Consider the following 16,823-nt stretch of genomic DNA (forward strand, 5'->3'; position numbering starts at 1 on the left):
CCTTACTCATTTTTAGCACCCAATTCAGCGTCTCCTTTCCAGACAAGCTCTCTTAGGGTTTCCGGAAAGGCATTGCTCCTGGGAGCCTTGTGATGACCCAGCCCAGCCTGTGTCTCCCACTGGTCAGCAGGGACCCAGGGCCCTTTCCCTGCTGACTCTTGAGTGCCCACCCATAGGGGAGAAGGGAGGGAAGCTGCTGGCTGGGGGAGAGCCTGGACCCCGACTCCCCTTCATGGGAATAATAATCATAGTAGCAACAACGAGGGGGAGAAATGTCTTCATCTGTCTGGGCTGCTGTACCAAAACACTGCAGGCTGCGTGGCTCAGAAGCAGAAGGTATTTCTTTCTCACAGTTCTGGAGGCTGGCTGGGTCCTGGTAAGGACCCTCTGCCTGGTTCCCTGCCAGTCTCTCCCTGCCATGTGTTCTCATGGAGGAAGGGGGCAGGATGCTGCTCCTGGGAGCCTCTTTTGTAAGAGCACTAATCCAGTTCATGAGGGCCTCACCCTCAGGGTCTAATCAATTCCCAAAGGCCCCGCCTCCTAAGTCATCACCCTGGGGGTTAAGTTTCAACACGTGGATGTGGGGGACGCCTGCAGACCACACCGAGGAAAAGGAGGCAGAGAGTTACTGAGTGCTTACCCTGTGGTGCCAGGGATTGTCCCAAGTGCCTTCTTCATGTCCTGTCACTTACTGCTGTGCTTAGGTACTATGCTTATCCCCGCTCGTGAGGGACGCACCTTTATTGCCTGCATTTTACAGAGTGGAAGCTGAGGCTCAGTGAGGTTAAACAACTTGCCCAGGGTCACACAGCTAGTAAGGAACAGACTGGATTTGAACTCAGGCCATCTAGCTCCACAGTCCAGTCTGAATCACTGGACCGCGGGCCTCCCTATCACCAGCCAAAAATTAAGAATATATTATTAGTTATGTGTAATTATTAACCAGTGTTTATTCTTAATTAAATACCCATGCATATTTTCTATGGTGTTACATGTAATCTTTTCCACCCTAAACAAAGGGCAAAATTCTAAGGCCTTGGCCTGCAGAAGCAGCACATTTTGGTGAGCGGGCAACCCTGGGAGCAGCGACTAGGAAGCGTTGTGCCTGGCCCTGCAGAACGTTATGAAAGGTCCAGCCAGAGAGGGTGGTCTCGGCTTCCCTGTCTCCTGAAGCTCCGTGCCAGTCCCATCCCCTCACCTGCAGATACAGGTCTCCGTCCGTGCGGAGGAAGCAGTCAGGCGATGGGATCATCAGCTCTCTTATCTGTAATGGAAAAGGTCCAGGCCACCAGTGCTGATGGCACATGAGTTAAAGACACACCGTGACCTGCCTCATAGCTCAGCTCAGCCTCGCGTTCACTCCAGGCCTCAAGATACACCTCCCTGGTTTTCCTCACCTGGCCTGCTCCTATGTGTTCTCCTCCCCGCTTGGTTTTGTTTATAGTTCCACACTCACTACCTAGCTAAACTTCCTGCTTTTTATTACAGAAATGCATTTTCGTATGGTTCACAGCTTTAGTTAAGAGCTATATCAGCCATGGATTTCACATTTAAAAGGCTTTACAGAATCTACACACGGATTTGGTGCAGTGTTTATTCCTGGGAGGATCTTACATCACTAAGACCCTAGAGGGAGAGTTCCCACTACTACTTCCGTATTACTGATAGCTTTCCCTCTGCCAGTGGATAAGTCTTTCGGTGGCCAGAAAGGGGAGGGCATGCAGGGAAGGCCCCCGCTCGTTGACTGAGAGCAGGCTGAGCCAAGGCACCGGAACTAACATGGCTGGTAGCCTGGATATTCCTTGAGACCATTCACACAAGAGCACTGGCTTAGCCTAGGGTCTGAGGCTGACCCCCCCTCCCCAGGGCAACTCCACTCAAGTGGCTGGTGCACAGAGGTGGTGCTGTGGTGTCCTGCCTGGCCCCACTTCCTGACTCACGCTTCCACTTCTGCTGCAGGAACGCGGGGTTCTTCTGTCTTGGTAATACCGTGAGGTGTTCCTTGAAGTCTTTGACAATGATAACTTCTCTTCCTGGGCATTAGGAAGTTCCAAAATGGAACAAATCAAGACCTTGATGAGAGAACTGGCAAGTGAACATTGTAGGCTATTCATCTTCGGCTTCGAACCCTTCAGTGAGACCCTGTGAAACTGAGGAGCTGCTCTGAGCTCCGTGTTAGCCTGGCACACGACCCCATCTGACCCCACCCCTCCTGAGCCTGGCTCACCCATCCCTTTGGACCCGTACTTCGTTGACATCAAACTATCACAGTTGCCCCAAGTGAAACAAGTTGTTTCAAGCCCTCTCGCCTTCTCCCACCTCCCTGACCACCAAGAACAATTTTCCTCCTCAAGAAATAATCTCCTAGCTCCCAAACCTTTTTGGAGACCCCAGCCCCACTCCAAGCAGGGTTGTTTACACCATCCTTTTGCACCAACTTCCGTTGCCTCTTCCACATCCCTATCAGAGTTCTCAGCACTGCACCACATTTGTCCCTTTACATGTCTTTCTTACCAACCAGGCGCCCTAAGGGGAGGCATAAGCATTACAGTATTCCCTCACTTACCGCGGGTGTTATGTTCCAGACCCCCCGCAAAGTAGGAACCTTACATTTATTCTACACTCTTAAACCTACGTAACTTTAACAACATACATATACAGTACCGCAACATCCTGCGATATAGCGAAAAATCCACAGTAAATAATTAAATATAATATTTTTAAAAATTCCGCGATACAGTGAGGCCATGATAAGTGAACCACGATATAGAGAGGGGGACTGCTGTATTTATCTTTGTATCTCCAGTGCCTAGCACAGTGCCTAATTCACAGCATGTGTTTAAGAAGTACTTATTCAATGAATAATACCCCCCATCCCCACCCCTGCAATTTAATTGGACCGGGGACTCTTTGAGAACTTGAGATATGGTTTTAAGAAACAAAATGCATCTAAGAAAGCTCTTGACCAAAATTTTATCTCCATCTTCTATAACAACCCACTTCCTCCTACCCAACCCCAGATATAATGACCGTCCTCAGTCTGTGTCATTTCCATTTGAGCCCCAGTCATTCACACGCCAGACAAATGCTGGCATACGTTAGCCTCAAAATAAGATGGTTCCCACGCTTTCTGGTTGCCCTCTCTGTGATCCTTGTAGCTCCTCCGATTTTCCAGGTAATTTCTTACATACGTTCCCTGTATGTGTTCTAATCTCCCACAAGAGACTCCTACCTGGTATTTTCCCCCAATTTCTCCTTCCCTTTAGTTTACTACTCTTAGTCCCCACTTAAGCATACTGACTCCTGTTGCGTTTTTTTTATCTCTTCAGACAAGCTAGAATTAATTTCAATTGCATTCTCTCCAACTGTTCCTTACATATTCCCTCCATTAGTTTGTTTTTTCTCTCCCAGGACTAAAATTCCTTCCTAATTGCATGAAATTCTAATCATTACCACACTGGATGCTTCTCTACAGCCTCAGAGTGACTGCTCTGTCTAGAGTTTGCCTCCCTGGTCACTTCCCGTAGGGACCCTCTTGGTGCCCATTGAATGGTCATCCTCTCAATAGACCCAGATGACTTCCATTCCTAAAAATCCTCACTGTCTGTCAACTTTTGTAATTAACCTTCTGTCACCTTGTCTAACTTAAGGCTGGCTTCTGGGGATTGGGGAGCTGGTGGCAGCAAGTTCATCGTGTATGGAACTGAGCCAGGAAGTTTGGTAGTTGGCAAAGCCAGAGTTCAAATAAAAATATAAACTCTTGTAATTCATGGTTCTCAAGGCCTTGGCCTTCTTCTGTGACTGCCTCTCCAATTTCACATCCCCACAGGACTGTTTATACTAAGCTGGGTTAAAGCATAGTAAAGCTAATAGAACTTGAATAGAATCACTGAGCAGAAAAGAACCTTAAAAGTAATTGAATTCAACTCCTTTACCCTCCACCACAAACCAACGCAAGAGCCTCTTCCAAAGCTCATCTGGTTTCAGCTTACCCGGCTCGGCCAGGAGGGTGCTTACCCTCTTGCAAAGAAGACAATCCTACCGTGGGGCAGCCTGAACTGCTAGGAAGGGCTTGCTAATGGCCTCCTGGCTTTGTAAACTTGGGAAAGTTATTGAACATCTCTAAAAAGTTATTTAACTTTGTCCAGCCTCTCGTGTCTCATCCTTAAAAAGGGAATAGTAATACCTACTTTGTAGAAGCTTTGTGAGGAGTATTGCTTTTAACATTACATAGTTAATATGTACTGAGAGTTCATCATGCTCTTAGCATTAAGGCATAGGATTGCATTTAACACCATAATTTCCCTATGAAGTAATACTCTAACAGAGTATTACTTAGAATAACTTGAGCAGAGAATATATGTCTGTTCCTTTTCCTATTTCACCATTATCCGGTTGATCTTGTATTTCTCCTCTGAAATCACATAGAAAAAGCCTGCTTATACTAACAAGGCAATTTTTCTTTCCTTTGAAGATAGTTTCCATGACTGTTTTTAACTTTTTTTTCCATAGGCTAAACAATTTTAGTTTCTTCTATAGTGTACTTCCCAGAGCTACATTTTTCCACTGTTATTCGGAAGTAGTTGGCAGTCTGTTCTTCAGTGATCAGAAAGCTTCACCCACTGCTGTAGCTTAAGCTTGGATCACTCTTCCACTAGCTGCACCCTGCTGTCTGAACCCCAGCACCCTAAAATTGACACCATTAGGAACCAGGGAGGCTGTAGGAGCATTTCATCAAAATCATTTTACACTATCTGCATCTTTTCTTTCCGATGGAGAATCTTCAAATTTCTTCTGCAAGCAAAGAAGACCTTTCTTGTTTGCTATTGACATTCCCAAAAATGTCTAATTCAAAAAGAAATTTAATTCTGTCCCCAGCTTTCACGTCATCTTGCTTTGTTTGTCATCCTTGTGGTCCTCCAGCTTTGCCCCTTTGTTCCCCTAATTGCCAGAGACATTTTTATACTGAGCAAATTGCATCAGGCCCACTGCAAAATGAATCAATTTGGGAAGAGTATGAGCTGCACTGTTGTCTTAAGTGTGCATTAACATTTAGATATGTTATTTAAAACTGGTCTGGGGTTAGTGCCAGGGAGACAGTCTCATGACTATTCTGACTCATTCCGCACAGTCAGACTCCACAGAAGGGAACTGGGGAACCCTGTAACTCATGCCCAGCCCCGTTTTAGTCACATCCCTCTAGGGAGGGCTTGAACTTGGTAAGATCTTTTAAGAGCTCAGATTTGGTAACTTGATTGACAAACTGAGTTTGACTTGGTGATCTCGGGGCGAAACACAGCCAGGAGTCGGGGAAAATGGGGAGGAGAGATGCTCTTTCTCTCATCGGAGGGCAGGCACACACATGTCCTCTAGGTTTAAGTACAAACCAGCCAGCCAGAAGCCTTTGACAGTGAAATAAACACACGCAGAAACAACAGGCAGCCAACATTCTCCAGCATAAAAGTTAAACAGCGTCCCGGAGCCTGGTGAAAAGGAAGAGCTGCGGTTCAGGGGATCATGTGGTGATTTGATGAGCTAATTCTTTTATCATCAGGAGAGTCAGGTAATCTCTCCATTAGTAGTAGAAGGCTTGAAAATTGGAGAGAGTGGCAACACCAGGACAATTGCCTGATTTGTGCCTTTGCAATCACCTGGGCTCATGGCCTAAACCGATAATGGACTCCATCCATCAAAAAATTATTCCATCTGGCCTCCTGGTTTCTGAAGAAACCTGGTCATCTTCATAGAGAGTTGGATAAATGATATAATGCGTGTGAAAGTCCTCAGCACAGTGCCTCGGTAAAAGGTGGTCAAATCTATTCAGTCTATTTTAATTTTATGTTCAGAAATATAACTGTGCATTCAATGCATAAGAGAAATAAAACATTGATTGTATAATGCCATAATTAAGATCCTGAAGCGCTGAGATGTACAACTATGAGGGTTGTAAGGATGGTATCTGCTCAGGGAGACCTTTCCAGACATTTCTGTCCCTGGGTACCCCTTCTGCCTTAGCTTCTAAGGCCCTTAGTAAGTAACAGCTCCACTCCCATGGAAACTCAGTAACTGTATACATTTCTGCTGAGTTCTCCCAACAGAGTCTGAACCTCATGCCAGCATACACTGCGCTTTCACTCTGGTGTCCCCAAAGTCCAAAACAAGTGCCTGACACGGAATAGGTATTCAATAGGAGTTTGTTGACTGAGCAATCAGAACTGAAAAAATATTGTCATGATGATATCCAAGTTGAGGTGAATGATAAGTAAGGGTACCTTACACCTTTGTGCTGGGTAGGTATAAAGCAGTAGGATCCTTGACTAGAGAGAGAAATCAGTGCTTAAAGACCACTGCTAACCAGCTTGTTGCCTGAAAATAACAGCTATGACATATAGCACTTACTATATGGTGGGCATTGTTCTGTGGGGTAACATCATTATTATCCCCATTTTGTGGATGGAGCCACTGAACTTGCCCACAGTCCTATAGCTAAGAGCTGGGATTTGAACCCACAGCATCTGTCTCCAGAGCCCATGACCACCACACTCTATGATATGAGATGTGACGAGGTGGCTTCCCCCACTCCCACCCCGGGAGAGGAGTTCACCGATAGCCCTGCCAGGTGACCTGTGAGGTGGACAGAGGCAAACACCAGTGAGAAGAGCCTGTCTCCTCTATATTTTCCCTGTGAAATAGCATCTTTGCTGCCTACCCAGAGACACACCACTCCCTGCAGGGTAGAGAAGTGGGCCCCTTAATTCAGCTACCGTAAGGCCCCAGGTGGAGGATGCTATGCATGGTGCTGACTTGGGAAACTGAGAGCAGGATCCTTGTAGGCTTTCGTTGCGTGCTGGAGAGAAGCTTCCAGCATGGCCCTGTGTCCTGAGGACCAGAATGGGGAGGGGGAGGGGAGGCAGATCACATTTGCACTCCCCCCAGTCTCCCAGCAGTGCACTTAGTCATTTCCTTCTATTCATAGGTGAAATTAAATAACAAACCACTAAGAGGAGGGACGGGTACTTAATGTATTATTGGATAAACTGAGGCAAGATGGAAATAACAAAGTCTGCATACATTCTGCTGCTGGATGGGAAATAATGTTGAGCTGGGACCCAGACTCCAGCTCTCCACTGCTGAGGCCAGTGGAAGGGGTCGGGGGCTGGGGGCCAAGGGAGTGGGGGGGTGGGGGAGGCACTTAAATCACTGGATCCTGCTTGCTTCAGTCCTGCTCAGCCAGGCTCGCACTGGTCTTTCACATCAGTGTGAAAAGGATTTCCAAAAGCTCTGGAGGAAAAGTGAAGAAAAAAAAAAATACAATCTCCTTTCCAATTGGCTTATGAAAATATCCACCTCTAATTGAACTTTCCCCTTTTGCTTTTGCCTTTTGATGCCTGGACTTAATTGCTTTTAAACAGGAAACTGCTGTGATCAGAGAATTCAGTTACATCTGCATCTTTTGTGCTGAAACAATTTTACCACATGTTTCTAAAGCTGGCTACAGGTTGATTTTGATGAGAGTGACATAATCCCCACCAGTCTTGCTATAATTAGTTGTCTGCTTATATGATGGAGGGGAAGAACATTATTTCTTAATTCCTGATTCAGAAAGAAAATCAACAATTGTGTTTTCTACAACCACATGTTTCTATTCTGACCTCGCTGTCTTAGTGAGACGGTGCCCCTTGGCTTATCCCCTTCCCTCCTTCTACCCGCGGTTGCCCTTCTCTTTGTCTTCATTCATTTATTTAGTAAATACTTATCTCGATAAGTACTCCTCTATTACATGCAGGGAAAAGTGCTGGGTGGTGGGAACAAGCAGGAACAATTGCTGTCCTCATGAAGCTTACAGTCTAGAGGGGGAATGAACATACATCACTGATTACGTGTGTAATAGTGAAATTACCACAGTGATACATGGTGGAGGAGGATAGGCTTCTGTGAGCTCTTATAAGAGGGGCACCTGACCCAGGCCGGGGATCAGAGAAGCCTTCCCAAAGAAGTGGCATTGGAACTGCAGTCAGAAGAGAGAGTGGTAGAGTGTCAAATTGGAAAGTCTTTCTGGGAGTAGGAACAGCCTACAAAGGCCTTGAAGGGGAAGAAGTGAGACAGTTTTAAGGAAATCAGGGAAAACTGATACATCTGGGCCTGAAAGTAAAGAGACCTGTTGGAGAAAAAAATGGGGGTTAGACAGACACAGGAGAGACCAGGCACATTTAGGATCACAGCTCTTATCTTAAGAGCCAAGGAACAGCTGGTGTAGTTTTAAGGATGGGACCCTGAGCGGATTGGAGGTGGGGCAGCAGTGGGCATGGAGGGCCAACTTTTGCCGCAGCCCAGGGGACCGGAGGGCAGTCCTGCCTGGAGAGTGACGTAGAGAGAGGATGAACAGGCTTGTGCGTATCTCTGTACAAGGTGCAATAGACAGGTTTAGTGATAGACTGGATATAGGTGGGAGAGAGAAGAAGGTATTTTGCCTTGACTGATGAGGTGAAGGGAGCCATTCACTGAAACAGGCAAAAATGAAGGAGGCACAGGTGTGGAGAGGAAAGCAGACAGTTCTGTGTGGCGGTGCTGAGAGTTTAGAAGTGGATATGCACGTGGACATGGGGTTCTGGAGCTCAGAGAAAAGATTTACATTCGAGAAAAAAATTTAGGATTTGTTGGCATGACCTTGGAGCCAATGGGAGTGTATTAAATTGCCTAGGAAATTAACTGTTAATGAGTCATAAACCTAAATGTAAAATCTAAACTACAGTGAGTCCTTAAATAACATTGTTTCTTTATAACACTGATAACAGAAAAAAATCAATTGCCAGCAGGGGCCACTGTCTGTGTGGAGTTCGCATGTTTGCACCGTGTCTGCATGGGTTTTCTTCAGGGACTTTGGCTTCCTCCCACATCCCAAAGATGTGCACGTGAGAAGCATTGGTGTGTCTAAGTTGTCCCAGTCTCCATGAGTGTGTGTGTGAGTGGCCCTCTGATGGAACTGCATCCTGTCTGGGGCTCCTGCCTTGTTCTCTGAGCTGCCAGGAAAGGCTCCCGCCACCCACTCCCCTGAACTAGAACAAGCAGTTTGGAAAAGAATTAGTTAGCTTACTTGCTTTTATTACTCCTTCTCTCAAATGTACGTCTAGCTCACATTTGTTTCAGTGTTTAATATTAGTGGTGTTTGAGTCTTTCTTTAGAAGTTGGATGATGTTTTTGTGACCAGAAATACGCCACAGGAACTTAGCTCTTATTTATATCAATTAGTCTACAGTAAAATTGGTTTCGTTATAGATCGGTTCACTTAAAGTCCCAGTGATCAAGAAACCTACTGATGATGTTAAGTGAGGACTTACTGTATAAGATCTCTGCAAACTTAGGTAAGCAGATATTTCTTAAGTAGCACACAAAAAACATAAACAATAAAAGAAAATATTGATCGATTAGAAATAATCAAAATTAAAAGTCTGTTCTCAAAGGATTTCATTAAAAAATACGAAAAACCAAGTCGCAGAATAGGAGAGATTATTGAGAAGCCAGGGACAAAGACGGCATAATGTGTGCTTCCATGGACATACAATTCCAGAAAATGCCAACTAATCTACGAATCCACAGTGACATAAGCAGGGCAGCAGGGGCCTGGGGAGTAGGGCAAGACGGACTGCAAAGGGAGGAGAGCTTCCAGGGGCTGGTGGGGAGCTCGTGGACATCTGCATTTTGAATGTGGTTATGGTTTCATGGTATAACAACTATTAAAAGTCATCATGCTGTACCCTTTAAATGGATGCCGTTTATTGCACCAACATTGTTCCTCAATGAAGTGGATTAAAAAAAAATACCTAGAGAGGGAATCGAGTGGGAAGACGGAAGAGGTGAGAATAGTGAAGCTCCTCATGTGTAGGCAGATCAAAGAGCTTAAGTGTGAAGGGGGGTCAGAGGTGGCAGCCGGAAGGACAGAGAGATCAAGTCCACTTATTCATGTCCCATTTGTCCTTCAGTCTGACATGCCTGGCTCAGATACAGCCCCTGATTCATGAAGTGCCTCCCTCTTGAAGGGTTCAACCGATTCAGTTCTCTTCTTTTCTCAACTCCGTAACTGTCCACACTACAAAATAACACTCCAGTGTCTCATCTGATCAGACAGTCACTAGGTTCCTAGATTCGATTCTTTGTTTCCTTAGTCAGTCTATCAATATCCAGTGTTATCTTTGTTTATAACTTGCTTTGTGTAGGTGTTTCTGGTTTTCCCCAAGACTGTTCTCTCACTACTAGTTATAGAATTTTTGCACATATAGAATACTTGTAACATCCTATGAAGTAAGTATTATAAAAAACAACAAAGGCTCAGGGAAATTAAGCAAGTTCCCAAAGCAGTAGAGTGGGGATTTGAACCCAGGTCTTTCTGAGTTCTGAGTTTTCATTTCTTTTGGAGTTTTAAAGCCCGTTCATAGGCATGGTAGTCTTTGCCTCCTTCCAGTTGGAGCATGTTTGATACTTATTTTGCACAGTTTTGCAACTGGTATGGTGCTAAGCACACTGTAGATGCTAAACAAATATTGATTTATTCATTGATTGATTCCCCCAGCTAAGATTTTTATGCTTTAAAATAGCAACCACCAGCCACCAAAGACTCTTAAGGAGCTTTAAGAATGTCAATTACTAGGTACATTTCATCCTTCTAGGGCAGAGTAAGGAATTAATTAAAGGAGTCCCAGGCTTTATGTCACTGTGTGGGTGGGAGAAGAGATAAGACAGCTGGAATGAGCAGAGAGAAGGAAGCTGACCTTTCACTTCCCCTGGGACTTCTTCCTCTTCCCTTCAATCGAAGCCACAGGATTATCAGGGGATTATGGCCACTTCCACTGGTCACTTTGACCCAGACTAATGTGGGAACTTCCATTTGCACTCATGACCCCATAGGGAATCCTGAGCAGGGAGTGGTGAGTAGGGCCACTCATTGGCCTTTCTTCTTCTGATTGCAAAGTGGTTAAGTCCCAAACTTGAAATACAAATGAGTCATAATTACCAAACAGAACAGCCACATTCAAAGCCCCCTCTCCAGTTCTCTCCCTTCTCCCCTCCTTCCCTCCCTTTTTAAATGTCTTGCTCCAGCCTACCTTCTATTTCTCTCTCAAATGTCCCAAAAACTCTACATTACAATTGCTTACATAAAAAGTTCTAGTTGTAAAAGGCATTGTATTAGAAATACATTGGAACTAGATTCGAATTATGTATCTTTGATATTTACATATTTAGGGTGAGTCACTGTTCTTTGATGACTCATTTGGGGGGTGGGGATAAGAATGAATGAATGAATGAAGGTTTCCAAGGATTCCAAGGATTCATGAGGGTCCAGAGTGAGATACTTGCCTAAAAGATAGAAAGGCTTTTTTCTTTCAGATTTCAGAGTTTGTATTCAGTGAAAAGCGTGAGAGTAGGAGGGCCTGAAAGGGATTGTACAAGTGAGTACAGAAAGCTTTTGCTGATCTAATTTACTCTTAAAACAGCCTTCTCCACGGTTGAAGGACTCCCTCTTCTCCTTAAGCCTTTCTATCTTGGCTACGCTTTTAAAAATAAGCTTTTTTTTTTTTTTTTTTTTTAGTGTATAGAGGAAAACCAGGGATGTTTTAAAGATGCTTCAGAGAGAGATGAGGCTGGAATCAGTAATGGTGGTAAAGGTCAGAGTCAGAATTAGTTAAATGGTGAATACCCTAAATTTGCTGTAAGTTGCTTATAAACATTCACAAAAATCATCGCTCTTTTTTTTTCTAGAAGCTTTCACTACAAGAAAGCCTTCTGCACATGACCATTGGCACTGTGAATTGTCTGTGTCCCAGAAACACATGGCTTGAGCATTTCTCTTCCCTGGTGCTTCAAACATGAGGGAATCTTCACATGGTGCACGTAGCCCATTAGGAACCTTTTTTTCCTTTCCATTGAAATAAAAATACCTAGTGAATCAGAATCACCAAGGGGGGAGGGAGCCTGGGAATCTTCTTTAATAATAATGCACCCCAGATGACTCACATGACTGAGCAAGCTTGGGAAACAAGAGTTAGGTGGTCTGAAGCAGATCTTCTCAAGGTTTGTTGCCCACATGGATTCCCCAGGGATCTAGTTAACATAGAGATTCCGTTTCAGTAGGTCAGGGATGGAGCTGAAGAGCTGCATTTGTAACAAGCTCGCAGGCAGTGCCGATGCTGCTCCAGCCACTGGGTAGCAAAGGTTCAAAGGAAATGTGTCTGAATGTCCACACACAGATATTAATTGAGGCTAGAGGTGAGAAAAATTAGAGTCTCGGTGCACCTTCTGCTCTCTTGGCCCATCACATGGGCGATAGTAGAAATGATTCTGGATCCTCCAGAAAGCCAGCAAGGCCCTGCAGGGCAGCAATTTTTCAGTGACTCGCCTAGTTGATCAGACCTTCAGTCTGGAGGGACAGACGTGCTCAGGACTCAGGCTAAGTACACCCCCAAAAGACGTATGTAAGTTATATATGCTAATTTTTAAATGTCCAGTAAAACATATTATCATTGGTGAGAATCCTCTCTTAAATGAAAGCCTCCTAGGCACCAGGTTCGGTGTGGGGGCACTGAGGTCACGGAAGTGTTAGTGAAAGTTGAGTTCTGCTCCTCTGATTTGCCTCTGGAAGCCATTCTGTCTCTTTCTTTTAAAAAGTAATTTTTAATCATTAAAAATGTTAATAATGGTAAAAGACACATAACATTTGCCATCGCAACCACTGTTAGGTGTACAGCTCAGTTGTGTTAAGTACATTCACATCGTTGTGCAGTCGTCACTACTGTCCATCTGAACTTCTTCATCGTTCCAAACTGAAACTCGGTAACCAGCGAACACCAACTCCCCGTGCCCCTCCCCCGGTCCCTGGTAATCGCCATTCTACTTTCTGTCTCTGAATTTGACTATTTCAGGTGCCTTGTAAAGGTGGAACCCATGGCATTTGTTTTTTTGTGACTCGCTTATTTCACTCAGCATAATGTCCTCAAAGTTCATTCCCGTCGCAGCCTCTGTCAGAGCATCCTTCCTTTTAAAAGACTGAATAATAATCCATTGTATGAATACGCCGCATATCGTTTATGCATTCATCTGTAGATGGACATTTAAGTTGCTTCTACATTTTGGCTCTTGTGAATAATGCTGCTATGAACATGAGTATACCCATACCTCTCTGAGACCTGCTTTCAGTATGGGGGGTATATATCCTCACGTGGAATTACTGGATTATATGCTAATTCTGTTTTTAATTTTTTGAGGAATCACCATCTGTGCTATTTCCATAGTGGCTGCACCATTTTACATTCCCATCAGCAGTGCACAAAGGTTCCAAGGACATATTCATATCCTTGCCACAGCTTTAAGCGACCTCCTTGGCTATAAACTGGGTATTTGCTGCAGTGTCCCACCCGAAATATGCTGCCAGTCTTCTCTGGCCCTGCCAACTCCTGTTCAGCAGCTAAAGTCAAGGCAAGTTCCATGTTTTCTAAAACGTCTGATGCCATCAGCTTGATGATGAGTGTATCCTTCTCTGATCGCCTCCTGTTGCTCCAAATAGAGGTCATGTTCTATGCTCCTTGGTTTAACCTAGCAGTAAGTGCAGTTGCTATATGTTGTAACTTATTTGATAGCATAATATGAAGAAAAGAAATGTGTGGACTCCGATAAAGGGTTAGGTTTAGGGGTAGAAGTCAAAGCTTGATTCCTTATCTGAGAACCCTGTACATGGAGAACACAAACCAAGTCCTGCTGTCCCAGATCATTGTCTCGGGTGGACACTTACTATGATCCTCTGCATCCGCCTAGCCAAACATCCTTCCCACGGGCACAGTCCCCTTGGAGAGCACTGACTCCAACGATCATCAGGTGAGGAGAAATCCTCCCAGGGCAGGACTGATGCTGGGAGAGCTAATGGCAAATCGCAGCAAACCAGAATTCATTAGTTCGGGGGCTTGCTGTAGGAGCCCAGGTGGTTTTCGTTACAATGTCTGCAGCTCATTACTTACACAAGGGCTGAGTTTTCTTCCATATCCATTCGCACCATCGTGGATGTCAATAAATGGCCCTGATGAGGCTGATGCTGGCTACCCAACTAAAAACATGTTACTTTATTTCCCAATTAATCTGCCCCCTTTTGAGCTTGAATTCATCCCAGCCTCTCACTGTGTTCTCTTTAGAGAGGCCATAGTATGATACTTCTTGGCTACCTTCTACATTACAGAAGGAGCTAAACTGTGCTGGTGTTGGCCTCTTGAAAAGATGATTTCTCTGCTCTGATGTGTGTCATGGTTGTCAATGTCCCTGGCTTGCCCTGCACCCCTTTATCAATATGAAGCTACTCACCGAAGCACCCACCCACCACGAAAAGGGGCTAGGCAGAGAGGGCCCACTTCCAATGGCCTTTTCAAGCTCTTCCGTCCAGATGGAATTCCAATCATGTCAGGAGTGCGAGCCCAACACAAGGCTCCTCCCAAGCTCACCAGAACCAACAGGAAGGAGATTTTTAGGGCCTTTAGTACAATTTCCAGTTTTATCTGAAGCCCCTGCTAAGTGGTGATCAGTCTATTTGAACTTCTGTGACAGGGAACTCACTGCCCTTAAGAGAGTTTAATCTTCTCTAGATAACACATTCATTCTGGAGACATTGATGTCCCAGGAGTCTACTGAGAAGGAGTGGGAACACACTCAGGGAGGGGGAGTCTCCTGCCCAGCTCCTAACAGCAGGTCCCTGGACACCCTCCCTTTTCCGGGTAGCCATGGGAAGCTATGCTGAAGACAGTGTGAGGTCTAGGTGCCTCAGATGGTTAAAAAACTGCCACCGAGGTACCCCATCTAGTATGGAATATACCAACCTTCCCACTCTGAGGGCCAAAGATCCTCCCAGCTGCTTCCCAATTATGCCCCATCAAAGGCTCCAAAGATTCTGGGGTTACTCTAGACCTAGCTGGCTTCCCTTGCCCTGCTTTGATTACTAACCCCTCCCAGACATGTTCTTTTTCTTCATAATCCTAACAGAGCCAGATACCTGAGGAGTCACAGACCATAAGCAGCCTGGGAACTCTGCCATATTTTAGACCCTCATCACCTCAACAGTCATCCTGGACTCCCGCCCTGCCCCTACTCTCCACCCAGCTGTCAAAATGACTTTAAAATGCCATTCTGACCATGTTCTTCTTCTACTCAGCATCACTCAGTGGCTCCCCATCTCCTGTGGGATCAAGCCCAACCTTGCTGCCAAGCCTTGAGGTCTCTAGTTTTTCCATGTTACTCCACCCTGGGCTGATTCCTTAACTGCATCTCAGGAAGAGGCCTGTTATCCAAGCATTACCCAAGGTGGTAATCTTCCTCATATCTTTCTTTCCTCTTCACCCAACGTCCACGCATCAATTCTAGCTCCAGAATATAAACTTACCCACTTTCATCCTGTCTCCCAGCATCCTTGGATGATGGTCCAAGTCATCATCATCATCTCTCACTTAGATCATAGCAATAGCCTTCTAACTGGCCTTCCTGCTTCCACTTTTACTCCCTTCTAATTCATTCTCTACGTACAGGGGTGGGCAATGGGCCAAAATAGGTTTACAGTTGTGAGTATGTAAAATAGTTTATTCTAGTATTACTTTTTAATTATATTTTATTAATTATGCTATTACAGTTGTCCCAATTTTTCTCTCTTTGTCCCCCTCCACCCAGGACCCCCCACTCCCTCAGGCAATCCCCACACCATTGTTCATGTCCATGGGTCATGCATATAGGTTCTTTGGCCACTCCATTCCCTATGCTGTACTTTACATCCCCATGGCTATTCTGTAACTACCTATTTGTACTTCTTAATCCCCTCACCTCTTCACCCATTCTCCACACCCCTCTTCCATCTGGCAACCATCAAAATATTCCCCATACCCGTAATTCTGTGTCTGCTCTTGTTTCCTTAGTTTGTTTTTTAGATTCAATTGTTGACAGGTATGCATTTATTGCCATTTTATTGTTCATAGTTTTGATCTTCTTTTCTTAAATAAGTCCCTTTAACATCTCATATCATAATGGTTTGGTGATGATGAACTCCTTTAGTTTTTTTCTTGTCTGGGAAGCTCGTTATCTGCCCTTCCATTCTAAATGATAGCTTTGCTGGGTAGAGCAGTCTTGGCTGTTGGTCCCTGCTTTTTATGACTTTAAATATTTCTTGCCAGTCCTGACAGTCTTATGGGAACTCCCCTATAAGTAACTAACTTCTCTTGCTGCTTTTAAGATTCTCTCATTATCTTTAACCTTTGGCATTTTAGTTATGATGTGTCTTGGAGTAGGCCTCTTTGCATCCATCCTGTTTGGGACTCTCTGTGCTTCCTGGGCTTCCATGTCTTTTTTTTTTTTTTTCCCACCAAATTAGAAAACTTTTTTTCTTTATTTTTTTCAAATAGATTTCTAACTTCTTGCTCTTTCTCTTTTCTTTCTGATACCGCTGTGATGCAAATGTTGGACCTCTTGAAGTTGTCCCAGAGGCTGCTTACACTATTTTTGTTTTTTGGAATCTTTTTTCAGATTCTTTTTTCTTCTTGTTGCTCTGGTTATTTTTGCTTTCTTATGTTCCAAATCATTGATTTGATTATCGGCTTCATCTACTCTACTGTTGTTTCCCTGTAAATTGTTCTTTATTTCAATTCGTATCTCCTTCATTTCTAACTAGATATTTTTTATGCTGTCAAGGTCCTCACTAAGTTTCTTGAACATCCTTATAACCAGCATTTTGACCTCTGCATTAGATGAGTTGCATTTCTCCATTTTGTTTAGCTCTTTTTCTGGAGTTCTGATCTGTTCTTTCATTGGGG

The 16,823-nt window shown here is 44.5% G+C and overlaps 1 protein-coding gene across 1 annotated transcript in view; it reads left to right on the forward strand.

Moving 5' to 3' along the window:
• The window catches only part of ALK (ALK receptor tyrosine kinase), a 641,155-nt gene that overhangs the window by 344,292 nt on the left and 280,040 nt on the right, over positions 1-16,823 (forward strand). The gene's annotated exons all lie outside the window — the stretch shown is intronic.

This window comes from Furipterus horrens, unplaced genomic scaffold (assembly GCF_987537825.1).
Source record: "Furipterus horrens unplaced genomic scaffold, mFurHor1.1.pri manual_scaffold_6, whole genome shotgun sequence".
Taxonomy (NCBI): Eukaryota; Metazoa; Chordata; class Mammalia; order Chiroptera; family Furipteridae; genus Furipterus; species Furipterus horrens.